General features: G+C 42.9%; 1 long non-coding RNA gene across 1 annotated transcript in view; it reads left to right on the forward strand.

The window, feature by feature from the left end:
* The window catches only part of LOC119841551, a 125,837-nt gene extending 101,249 nt beyond the window's left edge, over positions 1 to 24,588 (forward strand). The window contains exon 5 of the long non-coding RNA XR_005288582.2: positions 21,681 to 24,588. This is a non-coding gene — a long non-coding RNA (uncharacterized LOC119841551). The remainder of the gene's footprint in view (positions 1 to 21,680) is intronic.
* The last annotated feature ends 1,610 nt before the right edge of the window (positions 24,589 to 26,198 follow it).

The following is a 26,198-nucleotide window of genomic DNA, read 5'->3' on the forward strand; positions in this document are numbered from 1 at the left end:
TTTAGTGTGGAAAAGAGAAGAATGAGAGGGGACATAACATTTTTCAAGTATGTAAAAGGTTGTTACAAGGAGGAGGAAGAAAAATTGTTTTTCTTAATCTGAGGATAGGACAAGAAGCAATGGGCTTAAATTGCAGCAAGTGAGGTTGAGGTTGGACATTAGGAAAAACTTCCTAACTGTCAGAATGGTTAAGCACTGGAATAAATTGCCTAGGGAGATTGTGGAATCTCCCTCATTGGAGATTTTTAAGAGCAGGTTAGACAAACGTTTGTCAGGGACGGTCTAGATAATTAGTCCTGCCACAAGTGGAGGGGACTGGACTAGATAATCTCTCAAGGTCCTTTCCAGTTCTATGATTCTATGTTAGAGGTCCACATTAAGACACCTGTGGAAATAAGGTTCTCCTTCACTGAAAGGATGAAGCTGACTTCAACTGAGTGAAGTTACTTGGAAGTTTTGTTTTGATTCTGCTTCACTTCCCTTAAAGATGTAAAACCATTTTCAGACTGCAGGTGTAGCAGCAGCTGGGATTTCCAAATGCTGGCTTTGCACTAACATGTAAGAGAAGTCTTATTCTCATGAGTGAGGAGGTAGGGCCTGAACCTACTAACACCTCCAGAAGTAGTGCTCATGGCTGGAAGTAGTCCCATTTTAATAATAGTAATAATAGTAGTAGTAATAATTAATAAGAAGTCCCTAGGCCCTTCACTTTCAGTTTTCATTTTATTTCACATTTCCCAGGAATTTATTGGTGTTTATTACAAAAATGAATAACAGGTAAAAATTGGTGCAAAAATTAACTTCACAATTTTCTGGGTAAATATTGAGGATTAAAATTGAGGGATAGGACAACAGAAAAAAAGCAACAAATAGAGAAAAGTAAAAGTATTGAAAGTAAAAACAGTTTAATGCTGTGGTTTATTTAATGAACTGTGTTTAGCTGCATAATGCATAGAGCCATTAGTACATACTGTGGCAGAGCTCCGACCTTGTCCCCGTGGGTCCCGCACGTCCAGGCAGTTTATGCTACCTTCAGAGGCTCACTGCAACCCTCCACATAGCCCTTCTCTCTCTAGGGCCAGGGATACAGTCTACTGAGCCCTTTTCATCATAAGCCAGCAGTGGAGGTTGGTGAGAGAATTCCCACAGTCTCTGATGCTCCTACAGCGTCATGCCAAAATAGTTTAGCCTCCTGTCCTGACAGGGGCCTGTTTTCCCCTCCCAGGAGGTGTTTCTGTAGTTGTGGGTTGGGGGGAACCAAGGCCCACCTTCTACTCCAGGTTCCAGCCCAGGAACCCTAATGGTAGCAGCTGTTGGCAGCCAACCTTTCCCTGGGCCACTTCCCCCCAGCTCTCCTGCTTCTTCCTTACCTTAGGGCTCCCTTACCAATGACTTGAGGGTGTCTTCATTAACCAGCCCTTCAGCCACACTTCCTCTCCTCTGGCTCCCCTCTGCCTGACTGGAGTGAGCCCTTTTATATTATCAGAGGGGCCTTAATTAGAGTCAGGTGGTCACATTAGCTTAATGGCCTCATGGGACTCTTTGCAGGTTAATTGGAGTCAGGTGTTATCATTAGCCTGGAGCAGCCCCTGCTCTGGTCAATCAGGGAACAGAAAACTGTTAATCCAGTGGCCAGTATATCTGCCTTCTGCTACTTTGCTGTAACCAACTGGCCTGGGTCTATCACAATACGCGTGCGCACACACACACACACACACACACACACACACATGCACGCATGCGTATCTTCCACTGCATTGACTTACTTTAACAGACAGCCTTCTATTTAGACTTAGACTACTTTATAGTAACATAAGCACATCTACCTAATGTAATGGATTTTCTTAACATAATCTGTATTTTCATTTATTTGTATGGTCCAAAATTTGCGTGAAAATCAGTTAAAAACTGAATAATAACTTTTGTAAAACCCAGGCATTTCTTGGAAAAAATCAGTGAGGGAAAAAAAAAAATTAAGGGCCTTGATATATTCTAGTTGACATTGATACTTTCAAAACTGCCTAAGTGAACTGAATATTCAAATCCCTTAGACTGAAAATTTCAGCTGTAAATCTGCTCTATAGGAGACTAATGATACACTTGGCATACTTACCCTTCATAAGCAGAATACAGTCATTCTAGAACATGAGGTTCAATAAACATTAAAGCTGGATTTTCAAGGGATCCTATGGGAATGGGAGTCAGGACCTAATCCCCTTGGGCTTCTTTCAAAATTATGATCTTAGTACTTTGACTCAGGCCGAATGTATCTCAGGCTCTTTATGAGCCTAAAGGTTAGTTTTGTGCCAGTTTTTATTGACTGTATAAACAGAGCTCTTCACTGGCATGAAAGACAAAACTTTCATAAAAATAAAACCAAGGCAAGCAGGAATTCCGAGGAGCACAAGAAATCCAGGAGAGCTCGAACAATCGTGCATCTATCCAGATGACATCACCTCAACGTTTTCTACAACAAACATATCAACAAGAGTGTGAGCAACTTTCAGGCAGCTGTGGGAGCTGGCAAAGAAACACCATGGTGAAGAGGTTGTGTGTCGCTGGCAGCCAGCCAGTCATCTTAGCCTATGCGCAATGTGCCTCACATGGTACGTGACCAGGATCCATCACAAATTTGATCCACTGGTTGGATCATTAGCTTCCCTGGCTCGGGCCAGGCACTGACGGGGAGTGTGACATGAATGCTGATTCATGCCCCAGCTCACAAAGACTGTCTACGAAGCCTTCCAACAGTGTCCAACCCTTAAAGAAACACAGATTTAAAAAAAGCACCACAGCAGGACCTGAGAGGCACAGTGTATTAGATGAGCTGACAGTGTGATCTGTTTTTTTTTCTTGTGTAAAAAAACAACAAAACCTTATGAGTTGGTTTCACTATTAGTCCATGTATGCTAAAGGGCATGATGGTAATTGATACCATCTAGTGTCTAATGTCCTCCACCAGCAGAAATACACAGTGTCCTTTCTATGCAGCTTGCCCTGTTTGTTTATTTGTGAGAACAGGTTGCACTTGTTATAATTTGTCTTTTCTCTGGTATGGTCTTTGGTGGTTCTCCCTGAACATTCAAATTGAAACTTCGGTGAATAAGAAGAGTCGATAAGAATTTCAACAAATGTGGTTTTGGGATATTCTTAGTAACCTACCCGTAAGAGGCAGGTCACAGGTTTCTCATTCAGAATGCAGAAATGCTCTTCAGTAAGTGTTTTGTTGCAGAAAGGAAGTGTGGTGTGACTTTTCATAATTTCTCTCTGCTGGCCATCTCACTACACACACCATCCGTGCAGTGGTCAATTTTAAAGATCCAGAGCCAAATCAAACTCTAGTGTAACTCCACAGACCTCTGCCATTGGCTGAATCCTTTATGGTTGGCGCAGTATGAAGCAAGATGGGAGTCAATGAGTATTAATATAACTGTAACAGCATCATCACACCTGATGGGAAATCCTCTGGGTGCAGAGGGTACTATGCTCCATTGACTTTGAAATCCCACAGGGCCTGCCCATAGCATAGTCTCCTCCTATTGTACATTCAATCTTGGTTGCTTTAGCTGAACTATTTGCTCCAGTAAGCTTGGATGGAGGATTCCCCATAGGTATCCATGGAAGGAGAGCATTCTGTGGAGCAGTGCTCCCGCACCCCATGCCAACAGCTGCAATACTAGAGTTTTGTCTCATGTCTGCTTGTGGGATTGGTAGGAGAACCAACTAGAGTGCAAGATCAGGCTTCATGGAGGCAGGCAACTATCTGGGGAATAGTATGGGATTATGGACATCAACCTATCAGCCGAGCTACTGACCACTAAAGAAAGTTGAAAGTTGCAAAAGATAAAGTGGAGGGTGTGAGCTCATCCAGTTTCTACTTACATTTTCCAGGCTCAGTATTTTCAGCTTTTAAAGATGGAAAATGTTCAAATGTTGATGTCCATGTCATAAAAACCACTGTCGACCTCAGACCCATCTGACCCCTTTTAGCTGTACTGAATCACAAGACAAAGGGCTGAATGTACAACACAAAGAGAATGTGCTTCCCCTCCACCATCAGGGCTGAGGCACTTTGGAGAGACAATGTGGGGAAGCCTGCCCCTCAGCCCAGCATGTGGTCTCTATTCTGTGGACAGAGGACTTCTCTCTCCCCCAGCTATCAGTCTGATGCCATCAGCAAGGGCCATCTTTCAGATTTTAAATTCAGACAAAATAATCCTTTCTTCAGGGTCAACTTCAGAGGGAATTTTGCACAGGAAAGTGTCTTTTTTACTCTAAACCTCAGATCTGCTCCATCATGCCCACTTGCTGTGCTTTACTACACAGACCATGTATATGTGTGTCATGCTGCTCACTTGTTAATCCCACAAAAACCATTTACTAAAAACAGCCTTAATTTCCCCTATACAAAATTGTTTCGCTTTCAGATTGCGCTGACTGTTTGTACGAAGGAGAGAAAAGTCTTTGATAACCTATCTCAGTATATCCACAAGACCCATACTTGGGCTATAATTAAGCCCTATAACTGCCATTCTGCCTGATTCTTGCATAAAAACTCGGTTTGTTGTTCACCCTCTGTTAACCTCTGTCTGCTTGTCTGTCTGTCCTTACACTGAAAGTTCCTCAGGTCATTTTTTTGAGTGCCTGGAAAGCACTAGCACATCCTGGGCACCTCTACATTTTAGTCACGGGCATTTTTAGTAAAAGTCATGGACAGGTCACGGGCAGTAAACAAAAATTCATGGCCCATGACCTGTCCATGACTTTTTCCCTAACTAAAACTTAGGCCGCGGGGCTATGGATGCTCTGAGGGGGCAGTCTGGGGGTGCCATGAGTGTTAGGGGTGGTGGTTTGGGACCCCTGCTGGTGCTGGGCAGGGGGAGAAGGTTGGCGGGGCTGGCAGGCTCCCTATCTGACTCTGACCAACGTGTCCCTGCAGCTCCTAGAGGAGGGGTTGCCGGGGGCTCTGCACACTGTTCCCACCACACGCGCCGGCTCTGCAGCTCTCATTGGCCGGGAACAACTGCCAATGGGAGCTGGGGGGAAGTGCCTGCAGGCGAGGGCAGTGCGCAGATCCCACTGGCTTCTCCGCCTAGGAGCTGCATGGACATGCTGGTGGGGGTCCACTGAAACTGAGCCCACTGAAAAGGAGGCTGCTTTTTTGGAACTATGTCCCATGGTAATTCAGTTAAGTGCCCCAATTGATTGACATAACAGGACCCTGGTTGTTTTTTGTTGTTTTTTTTTTAAAGTAACTTACTGTAAAGATATCAGACTGGAACATCATGGCTGTCACTCTGTTGTACCCCAAAGCCACAGGGCAGCAGAGATAGAACTCAGCTCTTCCTGCTCCAGAACGACAGGACTCCTTTGATTTCCATGGGAGCTTACCTAAGGGCCTGCTCCTACATTTATTGATATTAATTAGAATTTGGCTGGTGACTTCAGTGTGTGTAAGAGTAGAAGTAACATCCTTAACATTTGTTCCATAGGATTTTACAATTCATACAAGGCTTTGTTTTCATTAATTACATCTTCCCTATCCCCTTGCACCTCACTATGCCCCTAATGATCTGTAAGCAAATGCTACCAGCTGGTTCGAAGATCCTATCTAACATTTTAAAAGCACTCTCAGTCAAACAGCACTACCAAAATCCCACCACTAGATTTTTTTTTCTTTCCCATTCTTGTTTGTTTATTTCTTTCCCTTTTTTTTCTTATGATCCTTGGTGTATTTTCTCTCCAATTTCTTTTACACCTTAATTTTTTCTTAAAGAATGTTTCTTGTTGCTACTTTTTAAAGAAATAGAACTAGTTTTAATTATTGCTGACTCAACTGAATAGAACAAGTGGTTGGTTATATTGCTTATAGGTACTCAGGTACTGTGACGATGAGTGCAGTCTAAACACTTAAGTTAGATGAATAAATAGATGCACAGAGAGAGAAAGGGAGAGAGCTTTGCACCTCACTGTGCCCCTTTTTGCCATGTTCTCTAGCTTGTTCAACAGTCCGTCAGACTGGTTTAGCTGGTGAAAATTATTATATTCTAAGTATCATTACATTCAACAGTAGTTTCATCCATACATATCTAAAAGCAGAAGGCTATCCTGTGAACCAAGGGTTCTTTTGGTTTGAGCCCTTGATTTTAGTGAAGCTCAATCTGTGGCAAACCTACGTAAAGCATCGCTGCTTTCTGTAACTGCGAAGATTTGATTTCCCATCAAGACGGATCTGAATTCTGGAAACATCTGCAGCAGAGGAAGTGACCTCCTGCTTTTGCCCAACAGTGTGACCCAGGCAAGACGAGACCACAAGAGTCATGCAGAAGGAAGAAGAGGAAACTTGTTATGCACATTTCAGTAGTGCCGGACATATATTATTTAAGCTAACAAGAGTGCATCTGGGCCATTAACATATGCCTTGGCTGTGTTGAGTGCCAAGAAGCTGAGCACACAGTGACTTCAGCTATCCAGGAAATATATTAATGGCCTATTAATAATTCCCCTAAAAGCCTTATAGCTATGACATTCCAGACCTTTTATTTTAGCATAGCCTCTTAGCGTGAGATGAGATAAATACAAGATCAAAATCTCGACATCCTTTCTCAGGCAAAACTTTGAGTAAAGTCAAAGGGCCATTGTGTGGTATGCTGAGGCCAACGTGAGTGGCAGAGTTAGGGTGAGTGCAGACACTCAGTGCCTTACAGGATTTGGCCAGGTGAGTGTTTTGCCTGAAAAAAACTATTTGGCCCTTTATATTTAGAAATATTAGATTGTTCAGCTCTCATAATTATCAATATTTTTCAATGATAATTTATTATTGTGCCACTAGTGTGTGTAGGAGGAGTCAGACAAGCAGCTATTCAGGCTCCCCTTGAGCCAATTCCCTTGCAACAGTGAAGAAGCTTAGATCCTAGCTTAGACCATATTGTCTAAGGCCCCATTTGTGGTTTGAGAATCACCTAAGCACATCCCTGGTTTTCAGTGCAGGGTTGGAGTCTATAGGATGAAGTTGGTGATGAAGATCCCCTAAACACTGGGTGATCATCAGCAGAAGATGCAGTGGTCAAATAAATCTCCTACTGTACTGTTTGTGAGTACCCTGAAGAACAGCCACTCTGGTGCCATTTGCTGAAAGAGTCTGTAAAAAAAATTTAAGATTTTGCAATCTTTCTCTGTTGAAAACTGGGATTTTCCAACACAATATGCTAATACATCACTCACAGGTTCTAGACTAGCCAGAACCAAGGGATTAGCCTATTTTTTCTTGTCACATGAGGACTGGGAGCACATTTTTGTGTCTTAAATGTTTTTCCCAGAAAGCAGCTGGGTAAATGTTTAATACATAGGGATTAATAACTGTGATTTGGTGTATGCCCTAGGTTGGGAGATACCCAGTCCCCACTCATCTGTTGTGCTCTTATTGCTAATCTTCTATCAAGATTACATGATGTCCAGATATATTAGTTATTTCTTAGTTATCACAGCCCTCACTTGACTGCTCAGGAGAGCAAGGAGGAGAGACATTACTATGTACAGGTTTCAGAGTAGCAGCTGTGTTGTCTGTATTCGCAATAAGAAAAGGAGTACTTGTGGCACCTTAGAGACTAACAAATTTATTAGAGCGTAAACTTTCGTGAGCTACAGCTCACTTCATCGGATGCATCGGATGCATCTGATGAAGTGAGCTGTAGCTCACGAAAGCTTATGCTCTAATAAATTTGTTAGTCTCTAAGGTGCCACAAGTACTCCTTTTCTTTTTGCCAATACAGACTAACACGGCTGCTACTCTGAAACCTAAGGCTAAAGAGTGACTAAGGGCAAAATACAACTTGCAAATATTTGAATGATGTAAATATCAGGAAGGGAGGTGAAATGTTCAGTATGGACTGAGGGGAATAATTAGGAGTAATGAAAAGAATATGAACAAAGGAAACCTTAGGTTGAATGTCGTAATGGTGAGATCCTTTAAATTTTGAAATAACCACTGAAAGGAAGTGGTGGCAGCCCCATTATTACTGTCATTTAGAATTCACTGAGATAAAATACCAAAGAGAATTATATAGGGGAACAGCTTGCATAGACCCCAGGGGGTGGAGAAGATGGCCTATAGCAATACAGGTCCTTTGCAGCTCTAATTTGTATGATTCTAAAAAGTGAAAATCCATCCTTTAAGCCTACCACAGTCACTGGTGCTGCACCAGGAATTAGCTTAGCCCAGAACCCCTTCAAAACCAACCACCGCAGTGACTCAGCAGTAATACTGGCCATGTTCAATTTTTGTCCATCAGTTCAGATTTTGCTCTACTGTAGCATGAAATGTCCATTGTACTTGGTTTGCCATATTTAATTATAACCTGTGAGCCTGAGAGGAAAATGTGGTGAAGAGAGAGTCTTTAAACTTAACACAGTTTAAAAACAAATCACTCACATTATCCCAAAAGATTTAAGAAATAAAGCTAGTTAAATACTGAACCAATGAAAGCTCTTCTCTATACAAATTTCACTTAGGGAAAGCTGATTACATTCGTTTACACCATGATTCCATTTTAATCATGATACTGACAGAGAAAATAATAGCATTTGGTGTAGAAAAGGGGAAAACACTTGGTGTTCTAGTATGACAGGTTATTCAGACAGGGTTATTAAGGCATTATGCATAATTTTTCACAATGCTGATGGACGTGTTGGAGAAGGTTTAGTCATGGGTACGTGTCCTTTCTGAATCAATGAGTGAAAGATAATAGATCTAGGGATCAGCAGAGCATTCATGAAATCCCACACTCTTTGGACTGACTCAGGAAGGCACTTAAGCATGTGTTTCTGTCCACTGTATTCAGGACAGCACTAAAGGACATGCTTAATTTTAAGCATGCACTTACATCTCATTGACTTCAGTGGGAATTATGCACATGAGAGGTGCTTAAGTGCTGTCCTGAATAGGATGCTTTGCTGAATCGGGGCCTTTATGATCAAAGGTACGATGTGCTGAATACTGCACCTACTTACATGGTTGTGATGCTCCTACCTCGACTTCAGGTTTGCATCTGGGTGACTGCAAGCAGAAATTGTTCCAGTCTCTCCAGTTAATTCTTCAGGTAGAAAAAAGAGGTTGATTAGTTGCTAGTATTATAGCTCATATTTCTGTGTGTTTCTGCAGCTGAGATATGTGTAATCACAAAGGGAGTTTCGTTCTGTGTCAAAATGAGATTTATTTTGGGTGAGGTAGTCTGCATCCTTTCCGGGAAAAGAAACACCCTTACAAAGTTCAGATGTCCAATCACACAGTTTGAATGTTGAGTTGGATGCTGGTGTTGCTCTGCAGGTGCTCTGTGCTATCCATAGAAAGCTGTGATATCAACTTGCTGCCTTACTGTTTCATGTGTATTGACTCTTTTGGCATTAGCACCACTGATGGAAAAATATTTTCATTTTCCCTCCAATAAGCCAACTTTGCCTCTTTGTGTCAGTTTAATTGACTTCCCTTCTTCTTGAACCAGGATTATTGACATAGGCAAGCATGATACTACTTCTTTGTTATTGCTGTGTGACTTAAAGTCATAGACTTTAAGGTCAGACGGGATCATTATATCGTCTAGTCTGAATTCCCGCACAACGCAGGCCACAGAATCTCACTCACCCCAAATATGGTGATCAGCTAAACCCTGAGCATGTGGCAAGACTCACCAGCCAGATACCCAGGAAAGAATTCTCTGTACTAACTCAGATCCCACCCCATCTAACATCTCATCATAGGCCACTGGGCATATTTACCGTTAATAGTCGAAGATCAATTAATTGCCAGAATGTATGGTATGATGGGATAGCCTAACTCCATAAACTTATCACGCTTAGTCTTGAAGCCAGATATGTCTTTTTCCCCCACTGCTCCCCTTGGAAGGCTGTTGCAGAACTTCACTCCTCTGATGGTTAGAAACCTTCGTCTAATTTCAAGACTAAACTTCCTGATGGCCAGTTTATATCCGTTTGTTCTTGTGTCCACACTGGTACTGAGCTTAAATAATTCCTCTCCCTCTGTGGAATTAAACCCTCTGATATGTTTGTAGAGTGCAATCATATCTCCCCTCAGCCTGCTTTTGGTTAGGCTAAACAAGCCAAGCTCTTTGAGTCTCCTTTCATAAGACAGGTTTTCCATTCCTCAGATCATCCTGGTAGCCCTTCTCTGTACCTGTTCCGGTTTGAATTCTTCCTTCTTAAACATAGGAGACCAGAACTGCACACAGGATTCCAGATGAGGTCTCATAAGTGTCTTGTATAAAGGTACTAACACCTCCTTATCTCTATTGGAAATACCTCACCTGATGCATCCCAAGACTGCACTAGCTTTTTTCACGGCCATATCACATTGGCAGCTCATAGTCATCTTTATGCTTCCAAGGTACAGCTTCCTAGGTGCATTGGTATGACTTTATCATTGCCCCTTATTATATGCTGCTGCCAATGAATTTGGGGAATCACAGTTGGTTTTATGTACTCGGAGAACTTTTCTTGTAGTCCAGATATTTTTTTCTCAAATGAGATTTAGATTTGACTTGCTATGGGTGATTAAAGAAACAAACGTACACGTGTAGGCTCATATCCTTAGCTGGTGTAAATAGATACTGAACTCTACTGAAGTTAGTGGAGCAATGTCTATTTATACCAGCTGAGGATCTGGTCTGGAAACTATTTAATTTTCACCCAGTTGCAAGATGCAAAACAGTGGGTCTTTGGAATGTGGTGCCCTCCATCACCGGTAAACAGAATACGGTCATCTCAATGGAAATCTACAAATCAGCTTCAAGAGCAGGAGAAGAAAATAAAAATGCGCTATCAAAATAGTCTGAGTTCCACAACAGGTCCACAGTCTCTCACCTCGGGCCCATCAGCAGCTGCAAAATCTTGATCCAGATCTGTGTTCAGATTTTGAAAGACCTCGAAGTTCAGAGTAGAGGCTAGATCTGGGATTTTTAATCTGGGCCCATCTCCACCCAGAACTTTTAATGACCATTGCATATTGTCTTATTCCCTGAAATCAATGCAGATAACCAAGTGGTGTAGCAATCAGAAATCATAGCCATCTGATTACTGGTTGCGAAATAAGCCAACGCTACTTAGAATGAACTTTGCTTCTGGATATTTATTCTTTTCCAATTTTTCTTTTTTTCAGAATCTAATTTATAACAATCCTTTGCCTATTTGTCGCACCTTCCTTCTGCAGATCTTGAAGCACTGTAGAAACATGAATGAAACCTCATTACTGTCCTGTGTGGTAGGGCAGTATTTTTTAAAATCCTTATTATGCAGATGGACAAACTGAAGCATAGTGAGGTTAAAATGACTCACCCAAGGTCACCATGAATGTTTGTGACAGGCTGTAATCCTGGTTCTATGTCCCCTGGCTGACTGTTTTAACCTGTAAACCAAGCTCTCTCTCTGTATGGTGGAATTCCTCTCTGACAAACAGAATGTTGGACATCATTAAGAAAGGGATCGATAATAACACAGAAAATATCATATTGCCTGTATATAAGTCCAAGGTATGCCCACATCTTGAATACCTCATGCAGATGTGATCGCCCCATCTCAAAAAAAAAAATATTTAAATTGGAAAAGGTTCAGAAAAGGGCATCAAAAATGATTAGGGCTATGGAATAGCTTCTGTTTGAGGAGTGATTAATAAGACTGGGACTTTTCATCTAAGAGAAGAGATGACTAAGGGGGGATATGATAGCGGTCTATAAAATTATGACTGGTGTGAAGAAAGTAAATAAGGAAGTCAAGTACCAGGGGTTAGCCGTGTTAGACTGTATCCACAAAAACAACAAGGAGTCTGGTGGCACCTCAAAGACTAACAGATTTATTAGGGCATAAGCTTTCATGGGCAAAACACCACTTCTTCAGATGCATGGAGTGAAAATTACAAATGCAGGCATTATATAATGACACATGAATACAAGGGAGTTACCTCACAAGTGGAGAACCAGTGTTGACAGGGCCAGTTTGATCAGGGTGGATGTAGTCCACTCCCAGTAATAGATGAGGAAGTGTCAATTCCAGGAGAGGCAAAGCTGCTTTTGTAATGAGCCAGCCACTGCCAGTCCGTATTCAAGCCCAAATTAATGGTGTTAAATTTGCAAATGAATTTTAGTTCTGCTGTTTCTCTTTGAAGTCTGTTTCTGAAGTCTTTTTGTTCAAGTATAGCTACTTTTAAATCTGTTATAGAATGTCCAGGAAGATTGAAGTGTTCTCCATTGACTTTTGTATGTTACCATTCCTGATGTCTGATTTGTGTCCATTTATTCTTTTACATACGGACTGTCCAGTCTGGCCAATGCACATGGCAGAGGGGTGTTGCTGACACATATAACATTAGTAGACGAGCAGATGAATGAGCCTCTGATGGTGTGGCTGATGTGGTTGGGTCCTCTGATGGTGTCGCTAGAGTAGACATGGGGACAGAGTAGGCAACCAGGTTTGCTACAGGGACCAATCCCTGTAGCAAACCTCGAACCCAGGAACCAATTCCTGTAGCAAACCTCTATCCAAAGATTACATCCACCCTGATCAAATTGGCCCTGTCAACGTTGGTTCTCCACTTGTGAGGTAATTCCCTTCCCTTCGTGCGTCATTATATAATGCCTGCATCTGTAATTTTCACTCCATGCATCTGAAGAAGTGGTGTTTTACCCACGAAAGCTTATGCCCTAATAAATGTTATTCTTTAAGGTTCCACCAGACTCCTTGTTGTTTTTGTAAATAATGAAGTGTTATTTACTTCTTCTCATAACACAAGAACTAGGGGTCACCCATGAAATTAATAGGCAGCAGGTTTAAAACAAACAAAAGGAAGTACTACTATACACAATGCAGTCAGCTTGTGGAAGTCTTTGCCAGAGGATGTTGTGAAGGCCAAAACTATAACAGGGTTCAAAAAAGAACTAGGTAAATTCATGGAGAATAGGTCCATCAATGGCTATTAGCCAGGATGGGCAGGGATGGTGTCCCTAGCCTCTTTTTGCCAGAAGCTGGGAATGAGCGACAGAAAATGGATCTCTTGATGATTACCTGTTCTGTTCATTCCCTCTGGGGCACCTGGCATTGTGCACTGTCAGAAGACAGGATACTGAGCTAGAGGGATCTTTGGTCTGACCCAGTATAGCCATTTTTTATGTTCTTATGACAGAATATTGGGGTGACGAGGAAAAATCTTTCTTTCTTCCCTGGGAAGTACATATGAATAACTTATGGGATTTTCTGTGCTGCTGTACAATGAAGGGAGAAAATAATACTTTAAGCCACTACTTGCCTAACTGTCATGCCATTATTCTCTAAAGAGAGATAACATTTGTGTTGTAAACATGCTGCTTCATGAAAAGTGACAAGCAGACCGCCCCCCCAACCCAAAGCTTGCATTCTGCTTCATTAAGCAGGAGAAAAGGTGATTATTCAAGTTGGGTTACAAAAGGCTATTCATTTTGGCAAGGCAAATACAGTCTGCACACTGTAGGGTGAGCAGGCTGCTTCCTGGGCTACTAGTAATACAGAAAATAGAAACCTTAGGCGTATTAGGCTATGGCTATACCAGAGAGCTTACAGCCGCGCAGCTGTGCTCATGCACCTGCTCAGCTGTGAGCTCTCTGTGCAGCTACTCTAAGCTGATGGGAGCGAGCTCTCCTATTGGCTTACTTACTTCAGCCCCCACAGGCAGCAGTAGCTATGTCACTGGGAGAAGCTCTCCCGCCAACATAGCGCTATCCACACTGGCACTTAAGTCCGCATAAATGATGTTGCTCAGGGGAGTGGCTAATACACACCCCTGAGTGATGTAGCTTATGTCGACTTAAGGTCTAGTGAAGCCATAGCCTTAGTGTCAGTAATTGTGCTATGGTATCTCCTAGAGCTCCCAGCTGAGATCGGGACTCGAAACGTGATAAAAGAGCATCTCTGCTTTGAAGAGCTAACAACCTAAATAGACAAGACAGACTCATGGTAGGATGGGAAATAGAGGCACAGACTGGTGAAGAGACTTGCCCAAGGTCACACAGTCTATCAGTGGAAGAACGGGGAATAGATGCAGGTCTCTTGACTCCTAGTTTGATGTCCTATGCACTAGATTACATTGCTTCTACCTAATCTGACCTGTTTGGAGAACATACCAGGAAATCAGAGCATCTGGAAAATTGGAAGAGATGGGATATTGTTATAATCACTGGAGTTACCCTCTCAGGCTCTGGCCTAGATTTCAAATGAGAGCTTATTAAGAGAATGGCCAGCTTCCGAATGGATTTTCAAATTGGTGTGCCTCAATGCTGACCACTTGGATGTCCCATTGAACACCTGCATGCTTTAGAGTTTCCATGGACATTCCCATTTTAACATAGAGTTTCCTGTGTTTTTCTAAACAGAAGAGAATCTAGGCTTCTTCAAAGCCTTTTACAGAGTCCAGCACACCGATGGTATTTAATCAGGGCCAGACTGTGCCACCTTCACTCATGTTGACTAGTATCTTACTTTTCAAATCGCCCCATTGTTTTCAATAGGTCTTCGTGAGGGAATCAGGTTCTACACAAGATAGGTAAGGGTCTCAGGATTTGGCCCCACGTAAATAAATAAAATAGTATTTTTCTTTACTTTCCACATGAACTAATCTTTTTCAAAAAGAAAAAGAGTACTTGTGGCACCTTAGAGACTAACAAATTTATTTGAGCATAAGCTTTTCTACTCCTACCTACATGGCTCTAGCTTTCATTCAGATCATACCACACGATCCATTGTCGACAGCCAAGCTCTACGATATAACCGCATTTGCTCCAACCCCTCAGACAGAGACAAACACCTACAAGGTCTCATGCATTCTTACAACTACAGTACCCACCTGCTGAAGTGAAGAAACAGATTGACAGAGCCAGAAGAGTACCCAGAAGTCACCTACTACAGGACAGGCCCAACAAAGAAAATAACAGAACGCCACTAGCCATCACCTTCAGCCCCCAACTAAAACCTCTCCAACGCATCATCAAGGATCTACAACCTATTCTGAAGGATGACCCATCACTCTCACAGATCTTGGGAGACAGGCCAGTCCTTGCTTACAGACAGCCCTCCAATTTGAAGCAAATACTCACCCAGCAACCACACACCACACAACAGAACCACTAACCCAGGAACCTATCCTTGCAACAAAGCCCGTTGCCAACTCTGTCCACATATCTATTCAGGGGACACCATCATAGGGCCTAATCACATCAGCCACACTGTCAGAGGCTCGTTCACCTGCGCATCTACAAATGTGATATATGTTATCATGTGCCAGCAATGCCCCTCTGCCATGTACATTGGTCAAACTGGACAGTCTCTACGTAAAAGAATAAATGGACACAAATCAGACGTCAAGAATTATAACATTCAAAAACCAATTGGAGAACACTTCAATCTCTCTGGTCACTCGATTACAGACCTGAGGGTGGCTATCCTTCAACAAAAAAACTTCAAAAACAGACTCCAACGAGAGACTGCTGAATTGGAATTAATTTGCAAACTGGATACAATTAACTTAGGCTTGAATAGAGACTGGGAATGGATGAGTCATTACACAAAGTAAAATTATTTCCCCATGTTATTTCTTCCCCCCACCCCACCCCCCACTGTTCCTCAGATGTTCTTGTTAACTGCTGGAAATAGCCTACCTTGCTTGTCACCATGAAAGGTTTTCCTCCTTTCCCCCCCCTGCTGCTGGTGATGGCTCATCTTAAGTGATCTCTCTCCTTACCGTGTGTATGATAAAACCCATTGTTTCATGTTCTCTGTGTGTGTATATAAATCTCCCCTCTGTATTTTCCACCAAATGCATCCGATGAAGTGAGCTGTAGCTCACGAAAGCTTATGCTCAAATAAATTTGTTAGTCTCCAAGGTGCCACAAGTCCTCCTTTTCTTTTTGCGAATACAGACTAACACGGCTGCTACTCTGTAATCTTTTTCATTCTCTTAAAAAAACCAGAACTGCATCTACACTAATCTCTGTTTGTCTGTCTAATCTATGTATGCTGAGTTACATGTGGGGTCAGCTACTTCTCTTCCTTCTCTTGCTGTCACTGCATTTGCCGGCCTGTGAAAGGACAGAAATCCAGCTACACCACTGGGGACTGATATGCCCATGCAGCCCGATTGATGCGACTAGATCAGGGCACCTGTAGTCTCTCAGTGACCATTCAATTTTCATCTAAATCTATATTTAATATGATAAAACTGTATCTCTCTTTTTTAATAAAGTCCTATGAAATGTACGGTCATGACATGCATCCCAAATCATTTATTAGAAACTCAGAGCTGCTTTATCCTCCTGTGTAGCCACGTAGATGGCAGAGTCTGGAGCCAAGCTGGTACTGTCGATACTGTTGTTGAAGCCAGGAACATGGCAGGATCATACATTCTGTATATCCAATAATTACAGGAATTGTGATCTGTCAGCCAGGTGAGGACAGCTTTCAGAGAAATTCCACAACATCCTCTCACTACGGACATTCTGGCTACTTGTATTTTCAAGCTATAACTTGCTTACCTTCTGTTTTTAATTCTGTGGCTCAGTCATCCACATCTGGAAGAAAATATCTATCACACAAACATCCAGTGGGGCTGCTGTTTAAAGTCTCCCACAGTAATGCAGGCAGTTCAGCTTTTGATATATGTAATACCAATGTACTGTCTGTCCAAAGTCCTGAGTACCCTAAGCTTCCTCTGAATTCCTTGTCGTCGTCTTTGTTTTGTGGTAGCACTTAGAAGCCTGAGTCTGAGATCAGGACTCCCATTGTACAAGGTGCTTTACGTACACATACATTCATATAATAAAAAACACAGCCTCCGCCCCCAAAGAATTTATAATCTAACCATAGAATGAGAGATGGGAGCTGAGGATGAATGTTCCAGTATCAGGCCTTTTTAAGGCTTGGTGCTTCTGGGTTGTTTCTTCTCTGGCACATCCAGAGGAGCTTTAATCTGCAAAGATTTAGCCATATAACTAGTCCTTACTCACCTGAATAGTGCCCAACTGGGCCTAGCCACACAAGGACTTCCTGTGTGAGTAAGGATTTGCAGAATGGTCTGTACTTATTTGCACATGAAATTGTTTCTTCATTTGACTGAAGCTGCCTTCTTTTGGAGCTGATAAACGATTTGGGGATTATTCTACTGCATGTAGGAAAGAATACATGAGTTCTTCTTGGAGAGAGAAAACAGAGTACAGGAATCTCATGTGAGGTTTGAGCTAATGGGCGATAGTGCCGCATTGCAAACAATCCTTTGGGCCAGACCCAGTAGGGGCTCCCCCCTGCAGAACCTCCAGGGAAGTCAATGGGAGTTCTCTGCACAGGGGATCTGTAGAACTGAGCCCTTGCTCAGCACAACACACAGGAGCTGACAGAGTTTTGAGGGAGGAACGCTAGAAGTTTTTTCTTTGCATTGGGAAGGTCGGTACAACATTTTCATATTGTTGCCTCTTATACCCTCAAAGCCTAAATCTCTCCGCTCTCCATTTCCATGAGAGGAGTCCTGGAAATGCCAGTTCAGCACTAATAGAGGTGGTTTTTTTTTTTTGTTTTTTCCCCAATAGACTAAATCCTGGCATTCTTAGTAAATGCTCAGCTGCTCCATTGTTGTGCAAAGAGGCAGAAGGAAGAGTGCAAGCAGCTGTCCCCTCTTGCAACCTTGGGCAGCTAATAGAGAGTTGTGGTACCTGCACCCCTGGAGGGCAGGGGTTCTCTATTTGAGCCTTTGTGGGCTCAAAATGGCATCCAAAGAAACACAAAATGGAGTATAGAGGGTGGGGATTAGGCAAGACCCTGCAGCCCCCAGCTCTGCATGCAATGGCCAGGCAGATATGCTGTGCAAAGCCTGCTACTTTCTGTGATTGCAGAACCAAAGGCTGGTGAACAAGTTCTCTCACTGCCCCATTTGTGCTGCGGTTGCTGTGTGTGTGCATGCGCACGCACGCACAGAGCCACATTCTCTGTGTGATTTCAGAAGGAACTTTGGATGTGGTCCATAAAGTGCATTGTATATAGCAGGGGTGGACAAACTTTTTGGCTCGAGGGCCTCATCGGGGTTCCAAAACCGTATGGAGGTCTGGATAGGGAAGGCTGTGCCTCCCCAAACAGCCTGCCCCCCCATCCACCCCCTCCCACTTTCTGGCCCCTGACTACCCCCCTCAGAACTCCTGACCCATCCAACCCCCACTGCTCTTTGTTCCCTGACTGCCCCCCCAACCGCCCCCCCAGGGACCCTAACCCCTATCGAAACCCCTCTGCTCCCTGTCCCCTGACTGCTCTGACCCATATCCACACCCCCACCCCCTGACAGGCCCCCCAGGACTCCCATGCTTATTCAACCTCCCCGTTCCCCGTCCTCTGACCCCCCCCGAACCTCTGCCCCATCTAACTGCCCCCTGCTCCCTGTCCCCTACTGCCCCCCGGGATCCCATGCCCCTTATCCAACCCCCGGCCCTGCCCCGGCCCCCTTACTATGCCGCTCAGAGCAGCATATCTGGCAGCCATGCAGCCCGGCCAGAGCTAGACGCGCTGGCCTGCATGAGCGTGCAGCCCTGCCGCCCAGAGCGCTGCCTGCGAGGCAGCACAGCTGCAAGGGAGTGGGGACAGTGGGGGCTAGCCTCTCAGGCCAGGAGCTCAGGGGCCGGGCAGGACGGTTCCGTGGGCTGGGTGTGGCCAGTGGGCCGTAGTTTGCCCACCTCTGGTATATAGTATGGTTAATCCAAGTTCGCCCACTGACAATAATCCAATGGTCCTCACTACGATCGCAGTAGGATGACTGTGGCATGCAGAGGGTTAAGTCAAATGAGAACAGAGACCATCCATCAAAGGAGTGTAGAAGCACCTGCCCCTCCTTTTTCCTGGTGAGGTATAATGCGACTTTGTTTATGGATGAATCAAGGGCTTCATTGTATAGGTTGACAAGGTCTAACTGGGAAAAATCTGGCAAGTATTATTTGTCAGTTTTATGGTATGATGCTTCCTGTCATGCTTTCACCCCAAGGAACTGGACAGCATCCAAGAGGGATCGTTCCTTCTTTTCCCTTTTCATGAAGAGCCCCTTGTTCACAGGGAAAAAAACTCAACCCCCAAAACAACTCCATTTAAATAAGGTGAAGAATCTGATTTAAACACATAGTGGCAGGGAAATTCTGAACCTACTTCTGATGCACCCAGTTTAACTTGTGCTGTTATGCTCAGTCTTACCAACCCAAACATCGGCTACTTCACAGGGAGCATCCTAAGCTACCAGGCATGTCCACCTGCTGTTGTGAGTCAGGCTAACTAGCTGTCCATATAAAAAAAGAAGTTAGTTATGGGAACAGCCTAGATACAAGTCTGTCTTAATTAGCCAGCTTGAAGGGGATTGTGGCCTTTTAGCATCACTGAGTCAAAAACCAAGGAGTTTGAATGGAGGGATGAAGATGGTGGAACAAACTAATGAGTCAGTTCATTGCCTAAAATGAGATCCTAGCCGCTAAAATCAAAACTAAAATTGGGTGCTGGAATGTGAGAACCATATGGGACACTGAGAAACTGAGTCAAGTAGAGACATGACTCAGTTCAATATTAGTGTTCTCAAAGTGAACAAAGTGAGATGGACTGGATGCAGAAGACTCCATTCAGACGGTTTCCCTCAGGAAGGCAGGATGATAGTCATGTAGAACACTCCTCAACAAAACAGCAACACAAGCTCTACAGGAATGGGAACCAGCTGACTCACGAATGATAGAAGTGTGTTTAGTTACAAATCATAATAAAATAATTATCCAGTGTTACACACTTGCCAATGATCATGATGACCAAGCAAAAGATGCAGTCTACAATAAGTTGCAAGCCGTACTAAACCAGGTTTATGCTTGTGATATCAATATGGTTTTAGGTGATATTAATGCCCAAGTTGGTGGTAATAACCTTGAAGATGGGCATTTCATGGGTAAATATGGAATTCGGGAACAGACAAACAACGGTGAAAGAATAATTGAGCTGTGCAGCGTGTATAAACTGTGCATAGGGGAAGGGGGAGGACATTCTTCCTTCATCCCAGAAAACACAAACTAACATGGAAGTCAAATGATGGAATCACTGAGAAACTGGATTCTATTGCCATAAGTAGACAGCAGAGAAGATCCCTGTTAGATACACAATCTTTTTCAAAAGCTGAGGTAGGCAGCCACCCCTATATTGTCATTGGAACAGTTAGAATAAAGCGAAAAAGACAAGCTAACAAAAAAAAAAAGAGAGATGGCATTTGATGGGAAGAAACTGTCTGATGTAGGCATCGGGAGGGATTTTAAACTCCAGCTCTTGAACGGATTTCAAGAGCAATGGATAATGAATGATGATCTAGAAGAACAATGGATTCAGTCTAAAGATGTCTGCTGGAAGCTGCCACAACTTCACTTGGACCAAGAGGATCAAGGAGAGAAGAGAAAATGCAGGCACATACATGGAAATTGACTGAGGAAAGAGAATTCTTAAAGAGGCCAGCAGAGGCAAAAGAACAAGAAGAAGAACACACGCTGCAATGGGAGTATACCGAGAAAGAAAAAGTAGTAAAGAAGTTCTGTCCAAAAGATAAGAAAGAATGACTTGACAAAAAAGTGAGAGAAGGTGAAGAAGCATCAGTGAGAGAGGTGATGCTAAGAAGCTGCTTCAGGTGTAAGCAATTGTCAATTGGAGTCACAGTGGTATATTAAAAGCAAAAAAATGGAAAATTGTTAATGATAGAAGTGGAACAAAAGGAACGATGGTGAGAACATTTTAATGAAATACTCAACCAATCAAAGCCAACAATTCCAATTGATGGAGACAAAGAAGGTGAAGAAATAAACATTTTGCAGCTAGAAATTTCAGAAGCAGAAATAGAGAAAGCAATTACACAGCTAAAAAATGGTTTCAGAGTAGCAGCCGTGTTAGTCTGTATTCGCAAAAAGAAAAGGAGTACTTGTGGCACCTTAGAGACTAACAAATTTATTAGAGCATAAGCTTTCGTGAGCTACAGCTCACTTCATCGGATGCATTACAGCTAAAAAATGTCAAAGTGCCTGGTCAAGATCAGATCACTGCTGAAATGTTTAAAGCTGGTGAGGATGTGATAGTATATGAACTACATAAAGTTTTTGTAATTTAGTTTGGGAGAAAGAACTCTGCCCATAGGATTGGAAGAAAGGTGTGATCTGTAAATTATCAAAGAAAGGCAACCAACTGGTGTGCAATAATTGGTGAGGAATAACATTACTTTCAGTACCTGGAAAAGTGTTCTGCAGTATACTATTGAACAGAGTCAAACTGGTCATAGATGGAAAAGCTGGGTAATGAGCAAGCAGGTTTTAGATTGAAAAGATTGTGCGTAGATCACATCTTTACCCTGAGACAAGTGATTGTGAAAGGGCTCACCTTCTAGAGAAGATTAGTCTTTAACTTCATGGATTTCGCCAAAGCTTTCGCCTGCATTCATAGAGAGTTGCTATGGAAGACATTAGGACAATATGGGCTTCCTAAAAAGATAGTGTCACTGGTCAAGATGCTGTATAAAGGTTCAAAATGCGGTGTAAGGACAAATGATTGGTTTGATATAATCACAGGAGTGCGGCAGTGTTGCATCTTATTACCCCTTCTTTTCTTCATTATGACAGATTGTGATGTGAAGAGCAACATCAGAGGAAGATACAGGAGTTATGTGGAGCAGAAGAAAACTTCAAGATCTTGACTTTGCAGATATTGTTCTGTTGGACACCGATGATGGTGCCATGAAAAAGACCACTGTCAATGTCAAATGTGAGGCTGCCAAAGTGGGATTAAGAGTCAGCCAAAAGAAAATGAAAGTCATGATCATTGAAAGAGGAGTCAGCAATGATGGTGTGTATGTGATTGATGGTGAAAAATACAGCATGGTGAATGAGTCTGTATATCTTGGAAGCGAAATCAGTGCAGATGGCCAACTTCAGAAGGAGGTGGAAGCAAGAATTGGGAAGGCAAGTGGAGCTTTTTTGAGACTGGCTAATGTTTGGAAAAAGGAGATTCATGTAAGAACCAAGATAATGTTATACAATGTTATTGTGATACCCATATTATTATATGCTTCTGAAATCTGGCAAATGCTAGAACCCCACAACAGGAAACTTACTGCATTGCATCAGAGTTGGTTGTGGAGAATATTTGGTGTCCACTAATGAGATAAAGTAACTAACACTCAAGAGTTGCAAAGGACTGGCCAACAGACTGTAGGGACAATGATTCAGGAAAGAAGGTGGGAGTGCTGTATGGTTATTAAAAACCTATATTCCTAGATAGGCCCTTAACTAGATACCACTTGGTGGGAGATGGGGAAAGATGGAGAACAACAGATGACACATACAAAAATAATTGAAAAAGATGTTATCATGAAAACAGACTACAATGAAGCTGGAAGTGAAAACATTGGGTGGCCTTGTATCTAACAATAATAATGTACCTCAAGGAGCCACTGTTACTGAGAGGGCTGCAATAACTGGGAATTTTTCAGAGCTACCATGTTTTCTGGGCTGAAACTGATCGATTCAGAAGAGTGGGTAGCTCAAAAGGGGTTTAAAAATGCCCCCTGGCTGGGACAGACCACCTATCTGTTTTGGAGCGATGTCAGGCCTGCTTATCCTTCTGGGCACTTAGACAGCTCCAGTCACTGAGGTATCTGTGGCCAACCAGTAACTTCATTGTGGGACTCAGATGGATTTGCTGATTGTTCCTTTTTTTTTCTTTTTTTTTTTTTTAAACGGGCGGTGGAATCAGCTGAGCAGAAATGTTGGGATTTTAGTGTTGCAGGATCTCAGGTCAGTGCCCCTTTTTATCCAAATGTCCAAATATCCCTGGGGAAGTCTGGGGGATTAGGGGATAGCATGGGGTGAGGGAGTCAGATGAAAGGTTTATTGGCTTATCTCTAGTCATGGAAGTAAGCCAAACACCCCCTGTTCTCTGTCTGCCTCTGACACATGGAAATCCAATCATCAAAGTGATGCGAACAGTGGCCCCACCCCCAACATCGAGGAAATCAATGAGGGTGCTGCATGCAGCATGTGGTGCTGCCTTCCCCTGAGCCCCATCACCCATAACTGGTCATGATTTCCTTTAAAATCCCATTACAAAGCACTGCCTTGACAGGGGCTGTCAAGTTGCAGAAATGCCGCCAAGTCTGAAAGGTGAAAATCCTTGTTCTGGCAACGTAAAAACCTCCTGCTTCTGTGCTGACCTAAAATCAGCTCCCCTTTCTCCATTTCCACCACACTCCACCTTTGCTATTCCTTAGCCACCTGGAGTGGTGACTCACTGTTGACCAATCTAAGACATCTCCTCCTCTACGGAAGCTGAGCACATTTTCTTCATAGCATTCCCACTGCTGTTCTAAGGGATGAAGAAGAGACACGACTGGGAATGTAATCCAAGTCTTCTGAGTACTATACTCTAGTGCTCTGGGCTGGCCTCAGTATTCCTACTAGCCCCAGCTGCTTCCAGTGGTGGGGCTCAAACCCTTATCTCCTGCATGACAATGCAGAGCACTATTCCCTAGGGTTTCAGACTGGCTTCCAGAGCGCGCTCAGTTTCTGCTGCTCCTGGGAAGATGGGTGGCAATTTAACCTAGTTCTCCTGCATGGCAGAGCCCTCAGCTGTACATGAGCACTAATATTAATGTCCTTAGGAACCCATTTCAGTAACACCAGGCTACAAAATTGGGAAGAAACAGGAATATTTTATTGATGTTTATTTTAATGACATTAATTCATTTCAAGGTGAAACAGATCCTGGAGCTTGTCATGTCAGGGCACTCTTTGACCTACAGTTGGTCCTAACATGAAGCAATGTTTATGTGATTTTGTTTGAACTTTCACAGACTGAAGGGAACATACTTAATATACATTCTTTGCATCCATCTATTTTGCTTTATCAGTCAATGTCATAGCAGTGGAATGTGGATAATCTGCTACGTCTCAACTATTTACGATGAGGCTGAACTAAAATGCTAATCTCTCTCTTTTTTTTTTTATGACAGTGACAAAGTGAGGTGCTGCTCTTCTTATGTCTGATCAGTGGCTGCTCATATAGTCCAAGGTGCATATGTGTGTAACAATCCCCGTCCCCATGCCACCCCAGGTCATCAGCAGCGTTTGAATCCAGGACCTTCAGCCCTATACTGAGCGAGTTTAAGTTGTGACTCTGTTAGCTGGTAGCAGTAGCAGGCTTTTATCCTTCAGTAGGACAGCCAAATTAGTGAGGGACACAGCACACCCTTTGACAGTGTCGCATGTACAACTGTGTGCCTAATTTGCATGCACAATTACCTTGTTTGTGTATGTAAATTATGTAGTTTGTGTATGCCAGGAACCAGAATTAGGTTTGGTATGTACAATCATAATAACTGCGTGCCCCACAAATTAGGTACACAATTGTGCATGTGAAATTGAATCTCTAGGCCTATAACATATAATATTTTTGCAGATGTTTCTGATGTCTATATTAACCATTGGTACAGTTTTTGTAGCCTACAGTTTTGTCAAATTTGCTTGGTAAGTTTAAGAAAACTGATCTGTTATCAGTGCACTTTGAGGATAATCAACTGAACTCAGAATAGGCATTAAAAAGAAAAACCTCACTATGATCAGTTGGAAAGAGGACATTAACCAAAACCTGCACTGACTCTCAGAACCTACTTCTTGCTTTTAAAGCACATGGTCTTGCCCAAATTCCTTCCACAATCTGCGCTGATGACAGAGAGATTGTCATAAGTAGGTGTTTGGAAGGGCAGAGGACCAACAGCATAAAACAACCTTTATTTTATGGTGGTGAAGTGATTTTAATGTTGGTGGAAAAGTGCCAGAGAAAATGGTCCTACAGACTGAACTGTAGCCATTGTAGTAAGTATTTATATTGTGGGAACTCTCAAAGGTCCCAATCCAAATCTGGCCCTGTTCTGCTGGGTGCTAGACAAACATATAAAAGAGGCAATCCCTGCCCTGAAGGGTTTATAGGTACAGCAAAGAAAGTGGCAGTGAAACCGTCCCCTGAATTCTTCTCTGCCATGTCCATTTGTGAATCACAGATATTATTATGCTGAATAATATGGGAAAGCAAGAATGAAAAGGGAAGTCAGGGAAAGGACAGGAGAGGGCAGTGGTGGCACTTTCCCTGCAGCAGAAAAGCAGCTGAGATCAAACTGGAGTCAGACACTACCCAGGGTGGTAGGATTTCTGAATAATCAGTGATTCCAAGGTTGACAACAAGCTGCTCCCCAGTAATAGCCATGATTCCATAAGGACAATGAGCAGCTCCGTGTGCCAGGTACTCACCTCTTGCTGTCCCAGTCTGTTCAGTGGAGCTTGGCTTTTCCTAACTGTTAAACACACCATTTGCACTTCTCAAGTTACAAATGTTAGCAGCAGTGATTAACAACAATAATGGAGAGTTTTGCCTCATGCTGCAATGCAGAAAATATCAGGTCCCTGCTTTCCTCCTACTCTGCTTTTTTTGATGGGCTATTGGAAAGAAGATCAGAAGAGTAGGAAACATTGAACATTAAGAAGGAAGTTAATAAAGGCCCCAAAGTGTTACTGGACTGGAGCTGAAGTAAGAGGGAAGTAGGATTAAGTAACAAACTTGTGGTGGGTGCTGGAGAGAGGGAAGTGGATTTAGGTGCAAAGCTTGGGGTCAGTTTGGATACACATTCAAAAGCTCAAATGCCTTATACATACTGTCCTTTCTTGTGGACTAAATTTTTAAAGGGGCCTCAGACTGGCACCCATTTGTGCAGCTGCCTGTGCCAATCACACACATTATCACTTGTCAGCACAAATGCACATGCAAAAAACCATTTGCTTGTGCTCAGTTTATCATTGTGAATGTATTCTTTCATCTGTGCACACAAGCAACCGTGCACAGAGTGAAGCCATGGTTTGGAAATTTTAGTCCCTTAAATTAGCAACATTTAGCTAGAAATCTCTCAAGAATAGACACTGGTGAAATCTCTTTCTGGTTAGGCTTTAATTACTATGAGAAGAATCTATCTCAGATCTTCCCAGAACTTTCAAATCTGGTCCTGGCTGAGAAAAGAAATTGCAGAGGCAAATGTCAATTAAGACTATTGTTAATTATTATTTGTATTTTGCTAGTGCCAAGGGGCCTAACTC

The sequence above is a fragment of the Dermochelys coriacea genome, chromosome 13 (assembly GCF_009764565.3).
Source record: "Dermochelys coriacea isolate rDerCor1 chromosome 13, rDerCor1.pri.v4, whole genome shotgun sequence".
Taxonomy (NCBI): domain Eukaryota; kingdom Metazoa; phylum Chordata; order Testudines; family Dermochelyidae; genus Dermochelys; species Dermochelys coriacea.